The sequence below is a fragment of the Oryctolagus cuniculus genome, chromosome 1 (genome assembly GCF_051225735.1).
Source record: "Oryctolagus cuniculus isolate XC-2025 breed Fujian yellow rabbit chromosome 1, ASM5122573v1, whole genome shotgun sequence".
In the NCBI taxonomy this organism is placed as follows: domain Eukaryota; kingdom Metazoa; phylum Chordata; class Mammalia; order Lagomorpha; family Leporidae; genus Oryctolagus; species Oryctolagus cuniculus.
The window spans coordinates 67,201,453-67,223,832 of NC_142867.1; positions in this window are offsets into that span (position 1 = coordinate 67,201,453).

Genomic DNA, 22,380 nt, shown 5'->3' on the forward strand with positions numbered 1-22,380 from the left:
ACGCTGTCCAGTGACGGATGCCTCAGAATCACCACTGAGAGTCGGGGTTTGGGGCTTTCATCCGGGTGTTTGGGCAGTTTCTACCATGACCTGGGTGGAACCTACACTGTTACGTGTCTCCAGGAATAACTGGTCCACAGCTTCCACAGCTACAGGCTTGTGCTTTCCTCTGCTTGAAGTGGACAAGCCCATAGCGTGGGATGCATGATCTGCTTAGTCTTGTAAATCACTGAAAAATGTAAAATGTGCTTGGCAGATGTGAGTTGCGAAGGAAGCTCATCACTGCGCATTTCCGAACTGCCAAGAGCCCGTTCAGTTTTCATGTAGCTAAGGCACTTTTAACGACCAGCAGTGTTATCAGATGAATACATTTGATTGTGTTTTCTCTCTCTACTTCCCATCATAACCGCCTTAGAAATTCCAGAGGGTTTTTTTTTTTTCCTTCAGAATATTAGTTTTGGAAGATTGTATCCAGCTCTATTTTTTCAGCAGTTCTAATGCTGCCCATTTATCCTGACCTAACCGGTTATTTAAATACTTTTTTAAACCCCCACCAATAATAAGTGGCATGTGAAACTGATCTGTTGGTAATTGGAAGAAAACTCAGCATCTGTATTTATAAAATAAAATTGATTAGTATTTATTTTGAGAGTTAAAAGTGTATGTTATTTCCCTGCTATGTTTAAGTCCTGTCTCCATTGTTTTGAATTTCACATTGAAGCTGGGTTAACTATGAAACTTTGTTCTTAAACATCGGCCGGCATTCGGCACGTTCTCCCATTCTCTGCTCAGGACACCGGGCTAAACAGAGTTAATAATGCAGGGATTAATAAGCCTTCACCTCTGCCACAGCTCTAGGGGGGCCACAGGTATATTAGCAATTATTTACAATTGGAAGGGGTAAGATTCTGTGACGGACAAATGCGCAGCCGGGCCCTGGCATGCGGAGACAGCTGTTCCGACTCAACAGCCAGAGGTTCTGCAGATGAAGGACACTTAGGAGTCCACATTCTGCATGGAGAGAGCCAAATGAGCCAAGGCCAGAGGCAGGCAGGGCCTGGTGCAGGTGTTTGGAAAGCAGCAGGCGTCGGCCGAAGAGAGGTCAGAGCAGAAATGGAATTGCAGGGCACTGGGGAAGGGACTTCCAGTGCCCAGCAAACAGATGTGGGTGAAGGGCGTGGCCAGCCGGTAGGTGCCCTGTCAGGGCTCCAAGGCAGAGAGTAACTGGGCTGGATCTGAGTGGTGACCAGCAGCCAGGCTGAGCTGGAGTCCGGTGACACCTGCCAAGCGTCACCTGTCCAGTCTGGTGAATCTTCTTTGCCGTTTGTGTCGGAAGAAGAGAGGCCTCGCTGGGCCTGTGATGTGTTCAGGGCTCAGGTGGAACCGGGCTGGCTGAGGGCCAGAGTGCGGCTGGCGCCCGTGATTCACACCCCGTGGCGATCGTTCTCGTCTCCACACCAGGGAGCGATGCCCCGGTCAAAGCGCGGGGCCAGGAAGAACCGCCGCTGCCTCACCCGTGCAAAGCTGGACAGCCTTCTGCCCTCACCAGCTCGCTGTCTGGGGCCCCTGCCGCTCAGCCCCCTTTTGTACTGCAGGAGGCCCCTTCGCCGTGACAGATGGAAAGTGTGCCTGACCCTTGTCATCGGGCCTCCAGCTCTAAGTGCTCGGGCATTGCCACTTAACCCCTCTGGGGAATCCCCCCGCCCCGGGGGCGGCCAGAGTGTTGGAAGGGAGAGCCGTGGGATGATCTTTACAAAGCAGGACGCACGGCCAGGGGAGTGACTCACTCGAGGGGGTCTTGGGTGTCCTAGTTGTCAGACTTCGGCGGGGTCCCTGAAACACAGACGCGTTGAGATGTGCCCCAGACGGGGCTGCTCACGGTCTTGTGAAAAGCTGAGCTCTACACACAGGGAGGTGTTGAGCTGCCTTGGGGGTGGCTGGCGTGAGCACAGTGCTGAGAGCCGGCCTGGCAGCCTGCGGCGCCCAGCCCTCCTGCTAACAGCCGCCCTGCGCTGCCTGCCGAGGCCGCCTCCCGGGAAGCACGCCCTCCGCTCTGGCCATCTCTCCGCGTGCCGAGCCAGCGCCCAGAGCTCCTGATTCTGCTCGAAGCAGGTAGCTTTCTGTTTCTTTCCTTTTTCTGCATCCTCCGAGCACATCTAATTACAGTTTTGTAGGTAGACAGCTCAGCCTTGTGGATTTTAAATGAATAAAACAAATCCCAGGGCTATAAAATAATTTCAGCTTGTTAGAGGCCAGCAGTGTCAGCATTCCAGAAGAAGCAGAGTCATGGATCTGGATAAAATGGGAAAGACTAGCAGTGGGGAGATAGCTGTGGCCAGGCCCAGACGCGGCTCCCGGCCACAGCGGCAGGTGCACATCCTCCCAGCTGTTGAGTCCAGGACGGCCCCCAGCTTCCCCATTCCCAATCCAGCTCCCTGCTAATGCACCTGGGAAAGCAGCGGAAGATGGCCCAAGTCCTTGGGCCCCTGTACCCATGTGGGAGACCCAGAAGAAGCTCCTGGCTCCTGGCTTCAGTTTGGCAGAGCTCTGGCCATTGTGTCATGGAAGCTGGAGGAGATTATGAGACAGGAGGACACTGGGAGGAGCCAGAACAGCAGACAGGACAAGGGAAGAGCCAGGTCCCAGAGAAAATAGGCAGGGGAATGTGGGTGTGGCGAACGAAGGCAGGAGTGCCCGGGGCTGGGGGGAGGGATGCGGCGGGCTTGCCCACCTAGCCCCTGCAGGCTGCCAGCCTGGTGTGGGGGCCTGATTGGACAACTGTGCAGGGTACAGGCCAGGGGCATCATGGCAGTGGCTTGCAGCTCCTAAGCCTTTGGAGGCGCTTCCCGAGGTTTGAGGGAAGGCACTGGCTGCCCCCCCACTTCCCTATGGCTAGAGGAGCCCCCAGATTGCAGGCACCTCCCCTGCAGCTCCCACGGTCACCCTGCTGCCTCCAGCCCACACCTTCTCTGCACACACAGGGAGCTGTGTGAGACGGTTCTCACCTTCTAAGAAAGGAACGCGTCAACAGGTACTTCTGTTACACACCTCGCACCACAAGAACCGTCCAGGTCGGGGCTGACGCTGGGGCCGATCCAGCTCCCTGATAATAGCCTGGGAAGCAGTGAAAGCTGGCCCACATCCTTGGGCCCCTGCACCCACGTGGGAGACCCAGAAGAAGCTCCTGACCCCTGGCTTTGGATCGGCGCAGCCCTGGCTGTTGCGGCCTTGGGGAGTGAACCAGTGGATGAAAAATCTTCTCTGTCCCTCTGTGACTCTGCTTCTCAAATAAATAAAATATTTTAAAAACTTGGAAAAGGCAGTCAGAGAAATCCTGTTGGAGGGGAACTACATGCAGGCCACCCATGTGCAGAGTGCCCATTTCACAGATGAAGCTGTTGAGGCCCAGAGAAATTAGGCAGAGCCCCAGAACTCAAACGCAGAGCCCTGGAGTGGTTTCTCTGCATTCCTTCACAGCTGCAGGCCACATTCCCTTCATTCATTCTCCCGCCAGCGCTGATTGGGTGCCCCCTATTGCTGTGGCCCATGCTGCACCAATCGTGGACAGTGCCCAAGGGTCCGCTTTGTCCAGAAACCTCAGGCAAGCCTCCGTGAGGACAAGGGTCAAGTCCGCCTGTGGCTGCCTTGGAGCAGGACAGAGCATGGCCTTGGGTGGGCGGGGTAGAGTGCCGAGGGCGGCCTTTTTCTGCCGACCGTTTGGGCATGCTACTGTGAGTGATACAGGGTCGGGGGTGCCGCTTTCAAAGTTGTCGTTACCATAAGAAGTGCGCCCTATCCCTCTGGCTGGCCGCCTTAGACTCGGTGTCTGCGCAGGCCACCCGCGGCATTGATTTGGATGTCCCCAGGGGTGGCAGGTGTGCCAAATGTCGCCTTATTTCACGCTGTCCTCAGCCCATTTCACCTGCTGGCGGAAAGCTCTGGTCTCACTACGGCAAGGCAACTCTGCCATTTCTTAGTCCCTGTCAGAGCGCCGGATTCTGTCCCGGTTGCCCCTCTTCCAGGCCAGCTCTCTGCTGTGGCCAGGGAGTGCAGTGGAGGATGGCCCAAGTGCTTGGGCCCTGCACCCCATGGGAGACCAGGAGAAGCACCTGGCTCCTGCCATCGGATCAGCGCGGTGCGCCAGCCGCGGCGGCCATTGGAGGGTGAACCAATGGCAAAGGAAGACCTTTCTCTCTGTCTCTCTCTCACTGTCCACTCTGCCTGTCAAAAAAAAAAAAAAAAGTGTATTTACTGGGGCTGGTGCTATGGTGTAGCGGGTAAAGCGCCGGTTCAAGTCCCAGATGCTCCACTTTCTATCCAGCTCTCTGCTATGGCCTGGGAAAGCAGTAGAAGATGACCCAAGTCCTTGGGCCCCTGCTCCCACGTGGGAGACCCAGAGGAAGGTCCTGGCTCCTGGCTTCAGATTGGCACAGCTCCGGCTGTTGCAGCCATCTGGGGAGTGAACCAGGAGTGAACCAGGAGGATGGGAGACCTCGCTTTGCTTCTCCTTCTCTTTCTTTGTATAATTCTGACTTTCAAATAAATAAGTAAATCTTTTTTAAATGTATTTTTTATTTATTTATCAATCCACTGATTCACTCCCCCAGTGCTGGCCCAGGCTGAAACTAGGAGATCAGAACTCCATCTGCGTCTCCCACATGTGTGGCAGGGACCCAAGTGCTAGAACCATCACTTGCTGCCTCCCAGGGTGCGCAATCCCAGGAAGCTGGAATCGGGAGGGGAGCTGGGACCCAGACCCAGGCACTTGGATAGGAGACGTGGGCATCCCACACAGCGACTTCGCTGCACCAGGCACCGCCCCTGTTCCCATTCAGAACTCAGGAGGCCGGGGGGGGGGCGAGGGCTCCTCACAGGCTCCCCCAATTTTTTGACTTTGAGGTCTCACTTCACCCCTTCAAAACAGCCCTCAACAGAGCTGTTCAAATTTTCACTTCCCTTTTAGGAGGTGAGAAAACACTCTATCATCTCCAGCCTGCATTCTTTTCTCCTCTGTGGCTCGCGCTTTCTCTCTCTCTCTCTCTCTCTCTCTCTCTCTCTCTCTCTCACACACACACACACACACACACACACGCACACTCCAGATCCTTTTCTTGCTCAACGAGGGCCTTGCGATGCTCTCTCACCTGCCCAGACACTCAGCGCTCAGTCAATTCCCTTCCTTCTCTCCGGAGCTTCCACTCTCTGCTGGAGGCAGCGAAGGAGGCGGGGAGGGGTCGGGCGTGCAGGGGTCAGAGCACTGGAAGCCCCGAGCTGGGGCTGCTGTCACTGCTGCGGAGCAGGGACCAGGCAGGCCAGCAGGATGCCTAAGGGACATCCCTGCCCAGCGAGGGCCTGGTGATGTCAGGGTCACAGCCCAGACAAACGGAGCCCGGGAGTTCGGAGGAGACAGACGTTGGAGCAGGAGGGGCGCTGGCGCATGGGCACAGTGAGGCAGGGGCGCCAGTCACCTGTTGGAGGGCGGCTTGGTCTCAGCACGCGTGACCCGCTGCCTCCAGCCAGGACTGCTAACAGGATTTCAACTGGCCGAGTGCTTTCATGTGGTTTTAATTTGTAAACTTGTTGGGGTTTTATGGTTGTAGGAGAGCTATAAACATCAGTTCGCATGTAGTTTTTATTTGTGAAAAAATATTCTTTAAAAAAAAACTTTAAGTATTTGAGAGACAGAGTGATGGAGAGAGAGACCGAGAGCTTCCATCCGCTGCTTCACTCCCCGAGTGGCCACAATGCTATCTTCCTCAGGTTTCAGCCAGGTTTCCCTCACCCTGGGGGCTCCACGGGGAGGGCTGGGTGGAAGGGAGGGGGCGCTAGGTCCTGTTGGGAGAGCAGCCACCAGACACTCCAGCCACTGGTCGTGCCCCGGGGGGCCCCTCAGGGGCCTCTTTATGCCAAAGAGGTTCTGGCCCCCGTGTCCCCTGGGCCCCCCGGCCGAGGTCCTCCAGGAAGGAGGCAGACAGGGAAAAAATCAGATCCCAGCACAGACGCAGTTAGGCAACATCACAGATCCAAACAAGCTCGCCACGTAGGGGCTTACAGGACTCTAACATGAAGCCATGTCTCCATTGTGTCTGGTGGCAGAGATCTTCCCAGGGGCTTTGTGCTTGATCTCCAGGGCGGTGGGAAGTCTTTGCAGGACCTTAAGGATGGACATAACATGTTCTCGATATGTCTAATTAAAGAGATGTGTCTATGTATTTGAAAGGCTGAGTGACAGCGAGAGAAAGGAAGAACATCTGTGGTTCACTCCCCCAAATGGCCACCGCAGCCAGGTCTGAGCCCGACCAAAGCCAGGAGCCAGGGCCTCTGTCAGGGTCTCCCTTGTGGGTGGACGGGGCCCAGGCGCTGGGACCGTGCTGCCTTCCTGGCGCATTAGCAGGGAGCTGACCAGAAGCAGAGCAGCCAGGATTTGAACCAGTGCTCCCACATGGAAAGTTCAGGAAAAAGTCATGAAAGTGAGAGAACAGCAAAAGGCCCAAGACCCAGCCTCTTGAGCAGGCGCTCTGTCCAGTTCCGGGCGTGCGGAATGTCTGGCCCAGGGCTGTATAAACACTGCAAAATCGTGTGGCCCAGCTCTGCCAAGGCAACTCCAGGCGGAGCTCCCAGTTCTACAGAGGAGAGCGGCGAGAGGGCTGGGGGGAGGAAAGGTTATCTACATGGTACCGGCCAAAAACGGAGGTGAAATGGAGGCACTCCGGCAACAAGGAGATGTGAGTGAGGAGATGTATAAAAGGGAAGCCCTGGGCCCACTTGGGGGGGGGGGAAGAGCCCCCTCCCCGGGAGCAGCCGGAGAGGCGGGAGGGGACCAAGGGGTCCAGGCGGAAGGGACAGGGTGAAGGGACACGGTTGGCGGAGGGCAGAGCAGGTGCTGCCCCAGGGGCTGTAGGGCATGGTCTGCGGCTGCGGCTGCACGTGCTCACCCATGACCGCCCTCTACTGCTGCCCCCTGGACTCCCAGTCTGGGCCACAAAACTGGGTGATTGCGGCGACTACGGCAGGAAACTCTGGAGGGGAGGTGGGGAGCAAGACAAGAAGGAGTAAGGGTCCCCAAGGAGGCAGGGGAAGCTGAGTTTGTCCTGTTAGATCCTTGGGATGGACCTGGGGGCCGGTAGAGTTGGGGGGGGGTCACAGGAGGCAGATGCTCATGCCACACAAGTTGCATGGGGCTTCCTGGAAAGGGGTGGGGGCACCCCATCTGGGGAGCGGTGGGCAGGTGGGCCCACAGAGGCAGGGAGGCTGCGGAGGTCTGATGCCGCCAGCACGCGGCCCTGAGAGCCGGGTCAGGGACTCGCGCGTCGGCCAGGTTCATTTCCTACGCAGGCCGCGCTCCCGGGGGTTTCATCAGCCACGTGCGGCCCAGCTGCAGAGCCCGGCGGGGGCTGGGCCCGCATCTGCTCTCAGGAGCTGCGACTCCCCCGGCCCCCGGTCCAGCCGTTGAGGCAGAGCCGGGGAGGTTCCCCACCCCACACCCGGTACAGTGTGTGGGGCTGGGGAGACCGGCCGGGGTCCAGGGGAGCCCAGGCAGGGCCTCCAGCCAGAGAACGCGCATGGCGGGCTGGGAGGTCCCTGGTGTAGACCCGGGCAGGTCGAGAGTCCAGAGGCTGGAGCTCGTGCGGGCGGAGGTCCCACCGTTGCCGGCGCGCGGTTCCACCCCTGCGCGGGGACGCGGCCCGTGTGCCACTTGACGCGCGGATGTGTTTGCTGCTGTTTCTGCGGCTCCAGGCCGCAAGACTTGCGATGAAGATGATTTCCTGTGATTGCCATCCGAAAGGAGAGAAAACGGTAGGTTTGTCGTGAAACCCGGGCGGGGGCGTGGCCGAGGACCGAACCACGCCCTCGGCGTCGCCCGGTTTGATGGCAGTAAGGGTTTTGCCACGGCTGGCATCTGGCTCTGCCTGTCTCAGACGTTGCTCTTCCGCCACTGCCACACGTCGCTGGGGCCAGGGTCCGCAGGACGGGCCGGTGTCGCCCTGTGACTCGACCGCGGGTCACGACGCTGGCTGCGAGTGGCAGCGTCCCTGGCCGGGAATAAGGGAAGCGGGCGTGCAAGTGGCGGCGACCGCATAAGCACCCGTGTATCCTCCTGACCCCAAGTCAGAGTCTCCCAACTCAGAGTCTCCCAACTCAGCTCGCCAGGCGTCTCCGGCTGCCCTGGAGCAGGAAGTGCTGTAGGAGTCACAGTGGAGACACGTTGGTGTCCACCAATTCAAACTCCACAGCTGTGCAAATGCCACAAACACAGAACCTTGTCCTGGCCCCTCGCCTCCCTGGGGCCTGAGCCATCTCCCTAGGGCACCGCTTCAGGCAGCGGGCACCCTCAGCGGCCACTGGGGCATCACCAGCCCCACCTTGTGCTGAGGAGCAGTGGGCAGTGGGCTTTTTAGGGGAAAACAAAGATGGAATCCAGTGAGCAGACTCTGAGGTAGTGGGGGTGGCAGGCCTTGGGGGGCATTGGCCATGGTGGCCTGCAGAGAGAGCGAGAACCTGTGACTCAAGACCTGACAGATGAGGCCTGATGAGGCAGGACCTCCTCTGCTGAAGCCAGGGGAGGCTTTGCTGGAGCAAAGCATCCTGGGAAATTCTTTTCTGGACCCCCCCCCCCAGGGTAGGAGCACAATAGGGCAAGGACTTACTCTGAAATCTGAAGACCCGAGTTCAAGTCCCTGCTGTCTGCTCTGTTGGCTGTGTGACCCTGGGCAGGGGACTTCACCTCTCTGAACTTCCGGGCACCAGGACAGGCTTGGTTCACCACAGGGCTTTTGTGGGGAGTGAGAGAAAGAAGCCTTGTGAGGGAGCCCACACGGGGTGGGCCCAGGAGAAAGCTGGGCGCCCAGGCCCTCACAGGGGTCCCCCGGCCACTGCACTACCTTGCTGGCCCCTCGGCTGGTTAAGCGATTGCACTGACTTTGCACCTGTGCTGGCGGCCCCCGCCCCCACCATGGAGTGAGCGTGGCTGTGCCAAGGAGGCAGTGTGTGCCCTGCTCCCCACCAAGCCTCAGTCTCCCTGGCTGAACAGGGAGGGGCAAGCCCAGAGCGCCCCTCTGTCCCCATGGGCCCCTGCTCCCTGGTAGGGCTTTCTCTCCCCTTCAAACATCCCCGCTCAGCACTGCCCTCTGCCCATCCCACATCCCTGCACACCCCTAGGGACCTGCCTGGCACCTGCCTGCTCCTTGCCAGGCCGTTGGGTGGTAGAGGCTGAGACAGTGCCTGGGGGTGCAGGATTTGGGCTCCCAGGCCTGAGGGGGGCAAGGTGCTCCTAGACCCCAGCTGCCAAGACCTTGGCCTGGGTTTGGCGTCGACCCGCCCCCTCGGCTGTGCCTGTGGGTCGGTCTCTTCCCTTCTGAGCCTCTGTGACACTGTGGAGAGGCTCCCAGGTGAGTCCCCCTGAGAAGGTGCCCATCAGCCAGTACCCCAGAAGCTCCCGTTCCCTAAAGAATGAGGGGCCCCCCAGCCTGGCCCTCTGCCAGGAGCCCTCCTGAGCCATGTCCCCCGCATGCTGGAGCGGCACCTGGCCACAGCCAGGCTGGGAGCTGGATCCCTGAGCTCCAGTCCTGGCTGGCCCTCTCTGCAGCCACGCGTTCCTGCCATCTGAAGTGCCAGGGCCCCTGGGAGCTCAGAGACAGGGGGTGCCCATGGGGAGACGGCCTGGTGTCCCTCGAAGCTGGGCCTGTCTGTTCTCTGTCCGCCCTGGGGTCAAGGGAGTGATGTGCAGGGCGCGTAGAGCTGCTGTCTCTGGGTCTGGTTCTTGCTCAGTCACCCATCCATGGATCCGCCCATCCTGACCCCGGAGCCGCCGCCGCTGCCTGGACAGTGGAACGCAGTGCGGGCGCTCAGAGACCCTACAGAGAGGGGCAGAAGGGAGCCCCAGGGTGACCCCTGGGCCTGAGCCCAGGCCTGCCCCTCTCAGCCAGCGTCACACCCTGCCTTGGGCCAGCCCTGAGTCTGTCTGGGTCGGAGCCAGTCCAGCGGGATAGGGGCCAGGCCACCCTGCTGTGCGGGGGAGCAGCGGGGCCCCATGGCAGCTGGAGCCCTGGCCCAGGCAGGGGTGCTGAGCCTGGGGATGCCGCGGGTGTTCGCGATATTATCTCCGACCTTGGCTCGGCCCTCCGAGCAGGATGCGGCTTTCAACACCTCGCTCCCCTCGGACAGACGCGGGCCTTTTGGAGTTTCTCACGCACGGATCAAGGGGCTGGGCTGGGCGCCCCCACCGGATCAGAGCAGCCGTCAGGCAGGCACAGCCCCTCAAGAGCCAGAGGGAGGGGCGGTGGGCACGGAGGGGGTCGCAGCGCGGCTCCCCCAGCACCTCCCCGCCCCCTCCCACTCCCCTGTTGTCCGTGCTCCGGGCGCCTGTTCAAGGAATTCTCCGCCCGTGTGTTAGTGATTTATTTAGACTCAGCTCATCCCGCCAGCCCGGCGGGTGACCGACCCCCACTTCCCCGCCTCGCCCCAGACCCGGGGGCTGTTTTCATCTCCCCCACGGCAGGCAGGCCTGGCCATGCTCCAGGCAGCTCCAGATGGCCGGGGCTCTGCCGGACCCTGCAGGTTTCCAGGGGACCCCAGAACCCCCCTCCCGGGAGCCAGGGTGGGGGGGGGTGCAGGTGACTTTAAGAGCAAGAGGCAGTCCTCTGGGTCCTTCAACACGATCTCTCCATCGAAGAGATGGGCAGCTGGAGGCCAAGAGTGAGAAAGGCCCCAGAAAGGCACGCCCCTCCCCCGCCACGATCTCCTCTAAGCCTCGGTCAAACCCTCCCACCCAGGAAGGGTTAATACCCCCACTTCACACACACAGGAAGCGAGGCTGGGGCTGGGAGAGTGGCCGGGTAATGGGAACCATGCGGTGGGGCCAGAGGCCGGGTCCCTGCCCATCTCCCTCAGGGTCACCTCCAGCTCAGGTGGCCAGGGCTCTACTGCCCACTGGCTGCACTTTGCAGGTGGGGCTGGGCGCGCCCCTCCCAAGTCCCAGCTATGTACAGCGCCTGGCTCAGGAGCCTGCTGGGATGGTGCCCGCCCACCGCTGCCTCCCCCCTCAGCCCCTGCACCTGGCCCTGGCCTGAGCACACAGCACCCTGGGGTGGGGGGCTCCTGGCGCTGTGGCCTGGGATCCTGGGGCTGCTGTTCCGAAGGGCCGGCTGGTGAGAAGCCCCTGTTTTCCCCTCGCCCTGGAAATGCCCCCTCCCTCATGTCTCACCAGGTGACCTCAGGGTAAGCAAAGGAGAGGAACAGCTGAGGAGGAACCCCGTCCCCAAAGGGGTCAGGGACTGGCCAGTGGCGCCATCTTGCCCTGAGGGGAGGGAGGGACCCGTTGGGTCCCAAGCCTGCCAGGGTTCCTGTCCTGCCCAGCGCAGAGCCAGGAGCCTGGTGGTGGAACCCAGTCTGGGCCAGACCCCACTTGGGGTGCAGGGCGCACACACACGCCACTGGATCCTGTAGCCGGGACACGAACCGGCACCTGTATGATATGCTGGCCCTGCAGGCCGTAGCTTAACCCGGTTGGTCTTTAACGCCTCTGGGCCGTGGACCCCTCTTCATGGGGTGTGACTCCTGATCCAGGGTTGGATGCGGCAGCAGTCAGGAGCACTGGGAGCAGGGGTCACCACAGTCAGGCGTCCCCAAGGCCAGGAGCAGGACCGATCTCATGGAGCAGGGCTGAGCCACGCCCCTCATGGTGGGGGGTGGGGTGGGGGGAAGGCGGCAGCCAGCTGTGCCTAGGCTGTTGTGGCTCCCCTCCCCTGGGTGCCCCGGGGCTGCTCGTGAAGGTGCCCACGGGCCCACTTCTTGCACGACGGTGAATGGGCTTGAGGTGGGCAGGAGACCAGGCACCTGTCTGTCCCCCGGCTACAGGTCCAGGTGTAGATGAAATAGCACCGGCAGGTGGCAGGGAGCTCTGAGTGTGCCTCTGCTTCCAACGGCCCCTGGGGCTCCTCCGGATGCTGTCAACCCCAGGGGGTGAGGAGCCACAGACCCGAGAAACGGGCACGCATGTGCCCATCACCCCAGGGGCACGAGGGCATGGTGAGCGGGGCTGTCTCCTGCCCTCGGCAGCCACAGCCACCCACCCTCCCCTGGGGTTTCTCCTCCCCACCCTAGGCTGTGGGGCGCCCAGCCAGAGTCAGGCACCGTGGGCACAGGTGCTGGGCTCCAGCAGGCCAGCTCCCATGCCAGGCCGAGCACCCAGGGCCCTGTTGAGAGTGCTCCCTGCCCCTCACCATCTCCAGGGCAGACCTGCGGGGGAGGGTGTAGGTGTGGGACTGGCTGGGGTCTGCACACAGTTCCCAGAACCTCCCTGCTTGGATCCTGAGGAAGGCTCCCTGTCTGGATCCAGGAGCTGTCTCCCATCTGGGTCCGGGGATAGCATGGGATGGCCCCACTAGACCTGTCCCTGGGTCCCCAGAGCCTGAAGAGGGCTCATTAGGGGCCCGCGTGACGCACTGAGGCAAACTTGCTTCCTGGAGTTTCATCCAGCAGAGGTGGGAGCCTAGGCGAGAGTCCCCTCCTCTCCCAGGGCAACTCTGGCGAGTGGCGGGTGCTGAAGACGGACTGGGAGGCAGCCAGGGAAGGGGGTAGAGCTGGGGGGGCTGCGGAGACAGATTCAGATTCACCCAGATCCCTTCCCCAGCGCCCCTGCCCCCTGGGGACACGCCCCAGCCTGGGCTCTGCTGTCCCAAAGGAAAGACAGACTGGTCTCCGAGGAGCCCCGGCTGCTTCTGGGAGCCAGGCCTGGGGCCCGGGGCTCAGAGATGTCGGAGAGGACACCTCCCCTCCTGTTGGCCTGCCAGCTCCGCGCAGAACCGGGGAGGGCACCAGAGGGCCCAGGGCCCAGGAGCTCTTGATTTGAACCGACTGGAACCCAGAACCAGAACTCGCAACTCTCCTGTGGCCCAGAATGCCATGTGGGGGCTGGGCCAGGCCACAGCCGCCCCTCCCAGCATCCTGGAACAGGGAGGACTCACACGGTCTCCCAGGAGATGCACAGCTCTCGCCATCTTGTAATAACGATGTGGCTTATGTATTTATTTACCTTCTTTTATTTGAAAGGGAGGGGCAGAGAGGTCTTCCATCAGCTGGTTCACTCTCCAGATGCCCACAACATGTGTGTGATGTGTATGTGTGTGGTATATATATGGTATGTATGGTATGCACATGGTGTGTGGTGTGTGTATGTGTGTGTGGTATGTACGTGTATTCGTGTGTGTGATTTATATGTGGTGTATATGTGATGTGTGTGGTGTGTGTGTGTGTGGTATATATATGGTATGTGTGTGTGTGTTTGGTATATATGTGGTATGTGTGTGTGTGGTGTGTATGTGGTGTGTGGTGTATATGTGTATGTGGTGTGTACGTGGTGTGTGGTGTGACGTGTGTGGGTGTGTGTACGGTGTGTGGTATATATGTGGTATGTGTGTGTGTGTGTGGTGTATATGTGGTATGTGTGTGTGTGGTGTATATGTGGTATGTGTGTGTGTGTTTGGTATATATGTGGTATGTGTGTGTGTGGTGTGTATGTGGTGTGTGGTGTATATGTATATGTGGTGTGTGTGTGGTGTGTGGTGTGACATGTGTGGGTGTGTGTATGGTGTGTGGTGTATATGTGGTATGTGTATGTGTGTGTGGTGTGTATGTGGTATGTGTGTGTGTGGTGTATATGTGGTGTGTGTGTGTGTGTGGTGTGTGTGGTATGTGGTGTGTATGTGTATGTGTGTGTGTGTGTATGTCTATGTGTGTATGTGTGTGATGTGGGGAGGGCGCAGGGACCTCAGCCCAGGCATCACCTCCTATGAGCGCAGCCCCCAGCTGAGCAGGCGCCGCCCCCCTGGGTGACACGAGGGGTTGCAGGAGCCCCAGGACTGGAGCCGTGCAGTAGGCATTCGCACACGGCCGTCTCTGAGCCCGTTTCATACTGGCTCATCTCTTTCGTCAACCAGGAAGAACAACCAGAAAGAGGGTGGTGGCCTGGCTGGACCCCAGAGCATGGGAGGGCCAGGCTGCCCCCAGTGCGGCTGCTGGTGGCGTGAGTGAGGTAGTAGGGGCCAGCCTCCACGCGGGGCTTCCCGCTGTGACCCTGCGGGGGTGGGTGCCCCGAGCCAGCTCCACCAGGCTGGGGAGAGGGAGCACAGGGTCTCCTTGCTCCCACTCCCCGGTCACTGACACGGGAGGAGGTGAGGTGTCGGCCGCCCTGGGAACCCCACGGGGGCCCAGTTATTTGCTGGAAGCTGTGAGGGACGCATTCCTGGGGGCCTCAGTCCCCAGCTCAGCTCGAGCCTGGTTTTGATCAGTTCCAACCCAACGGGCGGCTTGTGGAGTCTGAGCCAGACGGCCTCCCTTCTGGAGCCCCTCTCCGGCCCTCTCCCTCCCTCCTCTGGACTGGAAAGCCCCGTGGAGAGCCGTGAGCGCAACCCACCCGTTTTACAGACAGCGAGACGGAGGCCACTGCCATTGCTGTGGATCCGGGCGGGCAGAGCCAGGGGCAGGGCAGAGGAGCTGTGGCCCTGAGCTCTCTGCGCTGAGCAGGCTGGGTCCAGAGACCTTATCCTGGTACCCAACCCCGCCGACCCCAGCCCAGCCTCCCAGCAGCTCTACCCAGACCTTCTCAATGCTTCCGCCAGGTTGCCCTGGCCACACTTCCCCTCTGTGGCTGAAGACAGGGGCAGAAGAGACTGCTGGGCTCTGGTGTTCTCATCTGAGAAATGGGTTATCAGGATGCAGGCACCCAAGTCAATGGGGAGGGCAAAGCTCTGTCCAAGTCTGGTGCCCAGGGGGCGCTGTTTGCTGGGCTGCGCCTGCCTCTCTCCAGTCTGGTCCTCGGGTTCCTCCCAGCCCACTGCCCCGAGGCCTGCTCCTCCAGGCAGGGTCAGCAGGGCCAGCGCCTGGGCAGGCAGAGCCTGGCAGTGTTGGAAGTGCCCACCTGCACTCCGCCTGGCACCCGAGGCGCCCTCGCCCACACCCGGCCCCAGCGTAGCTCCGCCGCACTTCCAGTCTTTGCTCCTGCAGCCCTCGGAGCCAGGGCCACGTTCTCGACCTAATTCACATGCGGCCCCTCGCTCTCTCCCCACTTGGGAGGCAGCTGCCAGTGAGGGTCCTCCTGTTCCTGATGGAGCTCGGAGATTGGCGGGACCAAGTCACTGGCTGTGTGGGGCGGGGGCTCTGCCCAGCCGTGGGGGAGTCGGGGCGGGGCTAGCATGTCGTCCAAACCTCAGAGCAGTCTCAGCTCAGGAGGTCACTAGCATCCAGCGTCTCAGCGGCCGTGACCGCTGACCCTGTCCACCTGGCTCCCAGTGCTGGAGACCTCACTCCCTCCCCCTGGGAAAACACTGACACTGCCATTCCTCCCACAGAGCTCAGTGGCCCTGCCCCCAGCCCCTGGCCCAGCACAGCCTGGAGACAGCAGCAGAGGCCCCTTCTCGGCAGGGAGCCCAGGGCAAGCCTGGGGACTGGGGCGGGGAGGGGAGAGCCCTGCCCTGGGCCACGAGGGCGGGGCAGGAAGTCCGGCCCCACCTGCTACAGACTCGTGGCCCCCACTGGGTGTCTGCCCCTCTCTGAGTCCTGTCTCCCCATCTGGAAGTGGGAGAGAGTGGCTGAGGGCTGACAGGCTCCTGGCTCGCTTTGTGTGGCCACCTCGAGGGCCTGTGGGAACCTCGGGTGGCCTCTGGCTGCCCTCAGCTCCCCGGCGGTCACCGAGCCAGCGGCCCCTTCCAAGCCCTGATTAGCAGCTGGGTCCGCGCACCTGGCAGGCAGATGTGGGCTCCTCGTCACCCTGGCTGCATCCTGCGTGTGCACGTGCAGGGTGTGTCTGGGTGTGCACACGTGTGTGAGCCGGCCCTGGGCAGTGAGGGATGGGGACGCACCCCCCGGGGACCAGGGCTGGGGGAGGGCCTGGTTCTGTCTGAGCTGGCAATGGAACCCTGGGAAATCCCTGCCCCATGTGTGCCCAGGCGCCCCCAAGGCTCTGAGCAGCGGGCTTTAGGGCAAGGCCCCAGGGCTCAGTGGAGAGCCGGGGTGGGGTGCTGGGAGGCACAGGCGGGAAGGACATCCACAGAGGGAGCCAGGGTCACAGCTGGGGGATAGGAGCCGGGGCCCTGAGCATCAGCACAGCTGTCTCTATGGTCCCACAAGGCCTAGGTCGAAATCCCCATTCTGCAGAGGAAGCAGCCAGCAGCCAGGGAACCCTGCCCAGCGGCCCCCCACTCCCTAGGGGCTCAGACCGGAAGGGGTCAGGCAGCGGGAAGGGGTCTGAGAGTGATCTGATAATTAGACAAGAGGCCTTGACAGGCAGTCCCCGGAGGGTCCATTACAGGGCCCTGGGGAGGTCTGCGGCGCGGCTGGCCGCCTGCCAAGCCCCACGGCCCCTCGGCCCCCGCCCCTCCTGCACACTGCCTGCCAGCCCTGATAGCGAGTCTACGGGGCCCCAACACACCATGTCCCCCACGCCAGCCGGAGCCCTGGGACGCCGCAGGGCAGGGCGGCAGCCAGGGCCGTGCAGGGGTGGACTGGGGTGGGGGGCGCTGCTCTGCCTCTTGCTAAGAGGCCAAGGGACCCAAAGAAACTTGGGGTACAGGAGAGAGGAGAGTGGGGACACACTGAGTTGAGTTGATGCTGGCATCCCACACTGGAGTGCCAGTTCTGCCAGGCTGCTCTGATTCTGATCCAGCTCCCTGCCAATGCACCTGGGAAGGCAGTGGAAGGTGGCCTGAGTGTGGGAGACCTGGATAGAGTTCCTGCTTCCTGGCTTCGGCCCCACTCAGCCCCACTGTTGTGGCCAGCTTGGGGAATGAAGCAGTGGATGACAGATCTCGCTCTGTCTCTTCCTCCTTCTCTGGCATCTTGAATTTCAATAAGTAAATATAAGTCACATTTTTTTTAAAGGAAAAGCGAGAAGCAGGGGACCAGGCTAGGCAGGGGGAACCGGGAACAGCTCAGGGTTAGGGGTTAGCCTCTGAGTGCCCTCCGCTCCGGGAAGGGAGGGGGAGGGGCAGATAGCCTCCTCACCCTCCTGGAACCTTGGCCCTGATGCCAGCCCTCCCCCTCCCCTGGCCCGCAGCTGCCACCCCCCAGCAGGTGCGGAGCAGAGAAGTGTGGGCCACCCGTGTCCTCCCAGCTAGGCCCTGCCCTGGGGGTGCTGGTGCAGGCAGGAGCTCCAGCAGCAGCCGGGCAGCTGGTCTGCACACTGGGGCTTGAGCCGTGCAGACCACACTGGCTGTCGGCGGCCGGCCGGTCCTGGGTCAACCTGGCAGGAACACGTGCTCCCAGAACTGCCTGGACACAGTCAGGACGTGGGGTGACAGGTGTCCCCAGCTGAGAGCCGATGGGCAGTCGGCCCTTCTGATCTCGGAATCCATGTTTCCCATGTCCCTCCCCATGCTGCCTCCTGCCGTGAGGCACGACCATGCACTGTGACCTCTGACCTGGGAAAGAGGCGTGGGGTGGGCAGGTGCCCGAGATTTGATCAACACTGTGATGGAGCAGTGGACTCTAATAGGTGGGGAAACCAGGCAAAGCGGTCGCCTGAATGAAGGTGGTAGTTTGCACATCCAAGGCGTGAGTGGAAAACCATGGTGGGGCGCGGGGCGGGAGGGGCAGCCAGGACACCCCCTTGCATACCAGGCTGAGAAGAGGGCTGCCCCCGGGGGCCAGTGGCATGCTTGTGACGCTGTCCTTGGATAGCTTGGAGCCCTGCCAGGACAGGTGCTCCTGAGTCCCCAGAGTGGGTACAGAGAAGGGCCCTGGGACGCCATGAGGTCTGCTCCCCAAATCCCCCTGGCAGGTGACTCCTGTGCTGGTGCTCGCCGGAGCTGCTGCACCGGGTCCCTCAGGGGAAAGGAAACTCCCCCCTTCTGGTGCCCACCTCTGCTTCTGCGCCAGCTCCTGCAGCGCAGCCAGGCTGGGAGGTGGCTTCCGGCCGCACCAGGCCCTCCCTCTGCACCCTGCCTCCGGGGAGCGGGCCGGGGGCTCACCCAGTGCCCTGGGCCAAAGACATGAGCATCCCACCCCTTCATCTGGCAGCCAGACTCCCACAACCCTGGGGGGCCCTCCTTTTCCCCCTGAACCCTTCCTGGCCCAGGACAAACACAACGCTGCTGGTGTTCTGGGCCCGGCATTCGGAGCCCTGGGCCGGGCAGCCGGCAGCCGGAGCCAAGAGCCACAAGCACAGCCGGAGCGCAGGGGCCTGGGAACTGCTCGCCCAAGGAGGTGGGGTTGGGCCTCTGAGCACCCCCCCATCCCCCCTGTCAGGATGTCAGAGTGATTTATGGGCAGATGCAGAGCGAAGAGGCCGAGGAAGACACAGCCACCCCCGCCCCGCCTGGCCAGCTGCTGTGTGACCAGGGCAGGCCCCTCCCCTCTCTGGGCTGCCACTGCCTTTGAATTGGGTCTGAACACCAGCTCCAAGTCACAGAGCGGTCAGAAGGACCAAGTGAGGACTTGCACGCCCAGCACCCGGCTCAGAGCGCGGCACAGGCAGGGTCCCACTCGGCTCCGGGGTCCCTCTGACCCTGCTCCCTCTCTGACTCCCTCCCCTCCAGCCCCACTGGCCCTGGGGCCCCCATGCAAGGAACATCCCTGCCTCCAGGCCCTCCTGCCCTAGGTAGACAGCGTGCTTCCCCTGTGCCTTGGACCTCCGTGTTTCCTTGCTGGTACCATTCCTTCTCCCTGACGGTACCAGTGCGGTGAGGGCCGGGGGCGGCGTCGCCTCTGCTTCCTGCAGAACACCTAGAACAGGGCTTCCAGGAGCAGGGCCGGGCGGGGCGGGTGATTGGGCAGTGGGACTTGAGCGTGCAAAGCCAGGGGTCCTTCTTGTAGGGGGTGGCCCCGGATGTGGGGTTAGCATCTTGCCAGATGGGCAACAGCACTCCAGTCGGGGTCACGGGCAGACGCCTGGGAGCAGACACGAGCCAGGGGCGCTAGGGGACACAGAGGAGACCCTGCAGCCTGCAGAGGCGGCGAGGGCAGGGCTGGAGGAGGATCAGCGTGGGCTGGGGCCAGCCAGAGCAGATCCGTGTACAACAGGCAGGGTTGAAAAGTCACATACTTTTTGATGGAAAGGAAGCTATGGCCGCCTTAACCAAAACCCCTTTGAGTAGGAAGTAACTGGTCAACCACAGAGGGAGCTCCGTAATGACTGTGATTAAGATAGTTCAGCCCTGAACTTCCTGTGACCACAGCAATGAAGGAAATAATGTGAGTCAAGTGCTTTGCATTGTCTGAGCAGAGCAAACACCCCAGTTCCTTGGGAGAGACTTTTCCCCTAAGTTCGAAGACTAATTTGTCCACGGGGAAAAGGTGCAGGGGCTGCAGGAGCCCCTGGCAATTGGCTGAGGGAGCCACTGTTTGCCTATCACGTGCCATGGTCTGGTTACTCACGGATCAGCAGGACTTGGGGGAAGCAGGGTGAGACGTGTGAAGTCGCTGGCCGAGGTCACACAGCTGGTGAGGGGCACCCCTGGGACTCAAACTAAGGACCATCACTTTGAAGGCAGAAGGAAGGGGTAACCATGGTGACGTCCCAGGCTGGAGTGGGGGAGTGAGAGTCAGACCAGTCGCCTGCAGCTGGGTGAAAGGTGCTGATGCAGGGCAGGGGCGGGGGCCCCAAGACGGCTGGGGCTGGAAGACTCCCAGTTTGATGCCTTAGCCCTGTGGGGAGGGAAGAGGGTTGGGGAGGCAGCGTGTGAAAGCAGTCTGGAGCCACGCCCAGACGCATCCAACTCCTTCACTGGAGACCTGCCTGTCCTCTAGTGGGATGGCAGCTGCGGCTAACAGCCTTGCACAGATTTGGACTGCTCCCTCCCCCCCGCCAGAGCCCCCCAAGGCCCCCCACTGCCTCCAGGAACACCTCCACCTGCTGTTCAAACAGCACAACATAGCATGGCACACGGACACCTGAATGCAAACCTTGGCCCGCCACCTCCTCCCGGTGAGACCTGGAGAAAGTCACTGCCTCTCTCCAGGGTGCTTCAGCTCCTTGATGTGCGAGACAGGGAGGCTTCAAATATGCTGCTGGATGCAAAGAGGCTGGCATGCACCTGGCACAGGGCAAGTGCGCCTGCAGCTTTGACAGTGGCTACTGCAATGGCAGTACACCCACTCCTCCTCCACCCACCCCTGCAGGAGCAGCCCATGGCTGGCCCTTGCTGACTCTCGGGCTTCCCCCTTCAAACAGGACCCCTTGCCTGTCTGGAACTGATCCATTCATTTTCTTTCTTTCTTTCTTTTTTAAGATTTATTTATTTACTTGAAGGTAGAGTTACAGAGAGAAAGAGGCAGAGAGAGAGAGAGAGAGAGAGAGAGAGGTCCTCCATCCGCTGGTTCACTCTCCAATTGGCTGCAATGGCCAGAGCTGTGCTTATCTGAAGCCAGGAGCCAGGAGCTTCCTCCAGGTCTCCCATGTGGGTGCAGGAGCCCAAGGACTTGGGCCATCTTCTACTGCTTTCCCAGGCTGTAGCAGAGAGCTGGACTGGAAGTGGAGCAGCCAGGACTAGAACCAGTACCCATATGGGATGCCAGCACTGCAGGCAGTGGCCTTAACCGCTATTCCACAGCACCAGCCGCAATGATCCATTCATTTTCATTCATTGTCCAGAACTTCCCTGAAGGCCTCTCTGCACACATCCTAGATTGAGTTTTGGAGACGGATGATCCACACCCCTGTCCCATTCTTTAGAATCCTTCAGGACAGAAAAGCCCAGCAACTATGAGAGGCTCTGCATCAGGCAGATCAAGGAAGGCTTCCTGGGAGAAGTGATACTTCAGATAAGTATTCAAGGACATCATCCATCCATCAGCCCATCCATCCATCCATCTACCCAACCATTCATCCATCTATCCACTCAAGCATCCCTCCCTTCCTCCCTCCTCCCATCCACCACCCAACTCATCTATCCATCCATCCATCCATCCATCCATCCATCCATCTATCCATCCTACCTTCCTTCCTTCCTTCCACTCAACCATCCATCTATCCAACAATCCATCTATCCATCTAACCACCCAACCATCCATGGAAGCACTATTTTTTCCACATTTCAGTCAGTCCATCTAGTCACCCATCCTTTTGGTTTTCAGTGTGTTATTCATCCATGCACCGGTCACCCAGTAACTCAGCCACACACACTTCAGAGAGTGGAGAAACTAGGCACAGACTCTCCACCCCAGCAGTTGATGTCCAAGACCAAAAGGCTGGGTGACCACTGATATCCTAGGAAGATGAGCCCCTTCCAGAATCTCCCTGCTCCCTCCCTGGCATGGTCTCCCCATTCAAAGACCACCTGGATGACCATGAACTGGGTGAGGAGCTGGAGGAGAGTCACACCCCAGGGAGCAGGCAGGGGCCAGGCCTGGCTGAGGACACCGAGTCAGGGGCAGGGGGAACCTGGCCCCGGTACCCTGTGTGGTCCCCAGTGAACAAGCCCACTTGTTCTCGTCATCTGGGAGCGATGTCTGGGAGTCACCTCCTGGGGAGCCTGTGGTTCTAGGAAGGGGCTGATCCCAGGGAAGTCCAGCAGGGGGCCTCAAGGCCAGGAGGGAAGAGGGTTCTTGGGCCCCACAGATCAGCCCAGGGGACAGGCAGGAGCCCCAGGAGCGCCAGGAAGGCTGGAGGGAAGAGCGCCAGGCACCCTCCGTCCCCAGCGCCTGGGCAGGGAGGCCCCTGGCGAGGCACAGGTTGGTGAGGGGCCTCCCTGCCCTGGGGCCTCTGTCCCTCAACGTCTCCGGGATGGGGGCAGAGGCAGCCCCTGGCCCTCAGTGACTCCTGGATCTCCAGCACCTGGCTCAAAGCCAGCCGGGCTCCCTTAGAAGACGCAGCCCCGACCCCTGCCGCCGAGCCCGCTTGTTCTCTCCATCTCAGTGTCCACTGGGGACCACACAGGGAGACTGGGGCTCTGGGTGCCACACGGGGGCCGTCTCTGCCTGGAGCAGTCAGGGAGGACCTCCAGAGAGAGAAGGCCTTGAAGAAGCACGGTCACTTCCAGGCTGCCAGGGACAGGCAGGAGGACAACATGCACAGGGCCTGAAGAACCTGAAGAGGGCAGTGTGGAGGGAGTGTGTGTCAGTGAGTGTACGTTAGCGTGTGTGTGAGTGTGTGATAGTGTGAATGTGTGTGTGCTGAGTGTGAATGTGTTACTATACGTGTGTTGAGTGTGTGTTACTGTGTGTGTGTGAGGCAGCAGGCCAGGAGAGGAGGCTGGCTGTGGGCAGCGGCCAGAGAGAGAACTAGAATTAATCCTGAGGGCCTGTGTTGTGGCACAGTGGGTTGAGACGCTGCCATCCCATATGAGCCGCTCCACTTCCGATCCAGCTCCCTGCTAATGCACCTGGGAAGGCAGCAGAAGATGGCCCAAGTGCTTGGGCCCTGCACCCACGTGGGAGACCTGGATGGAG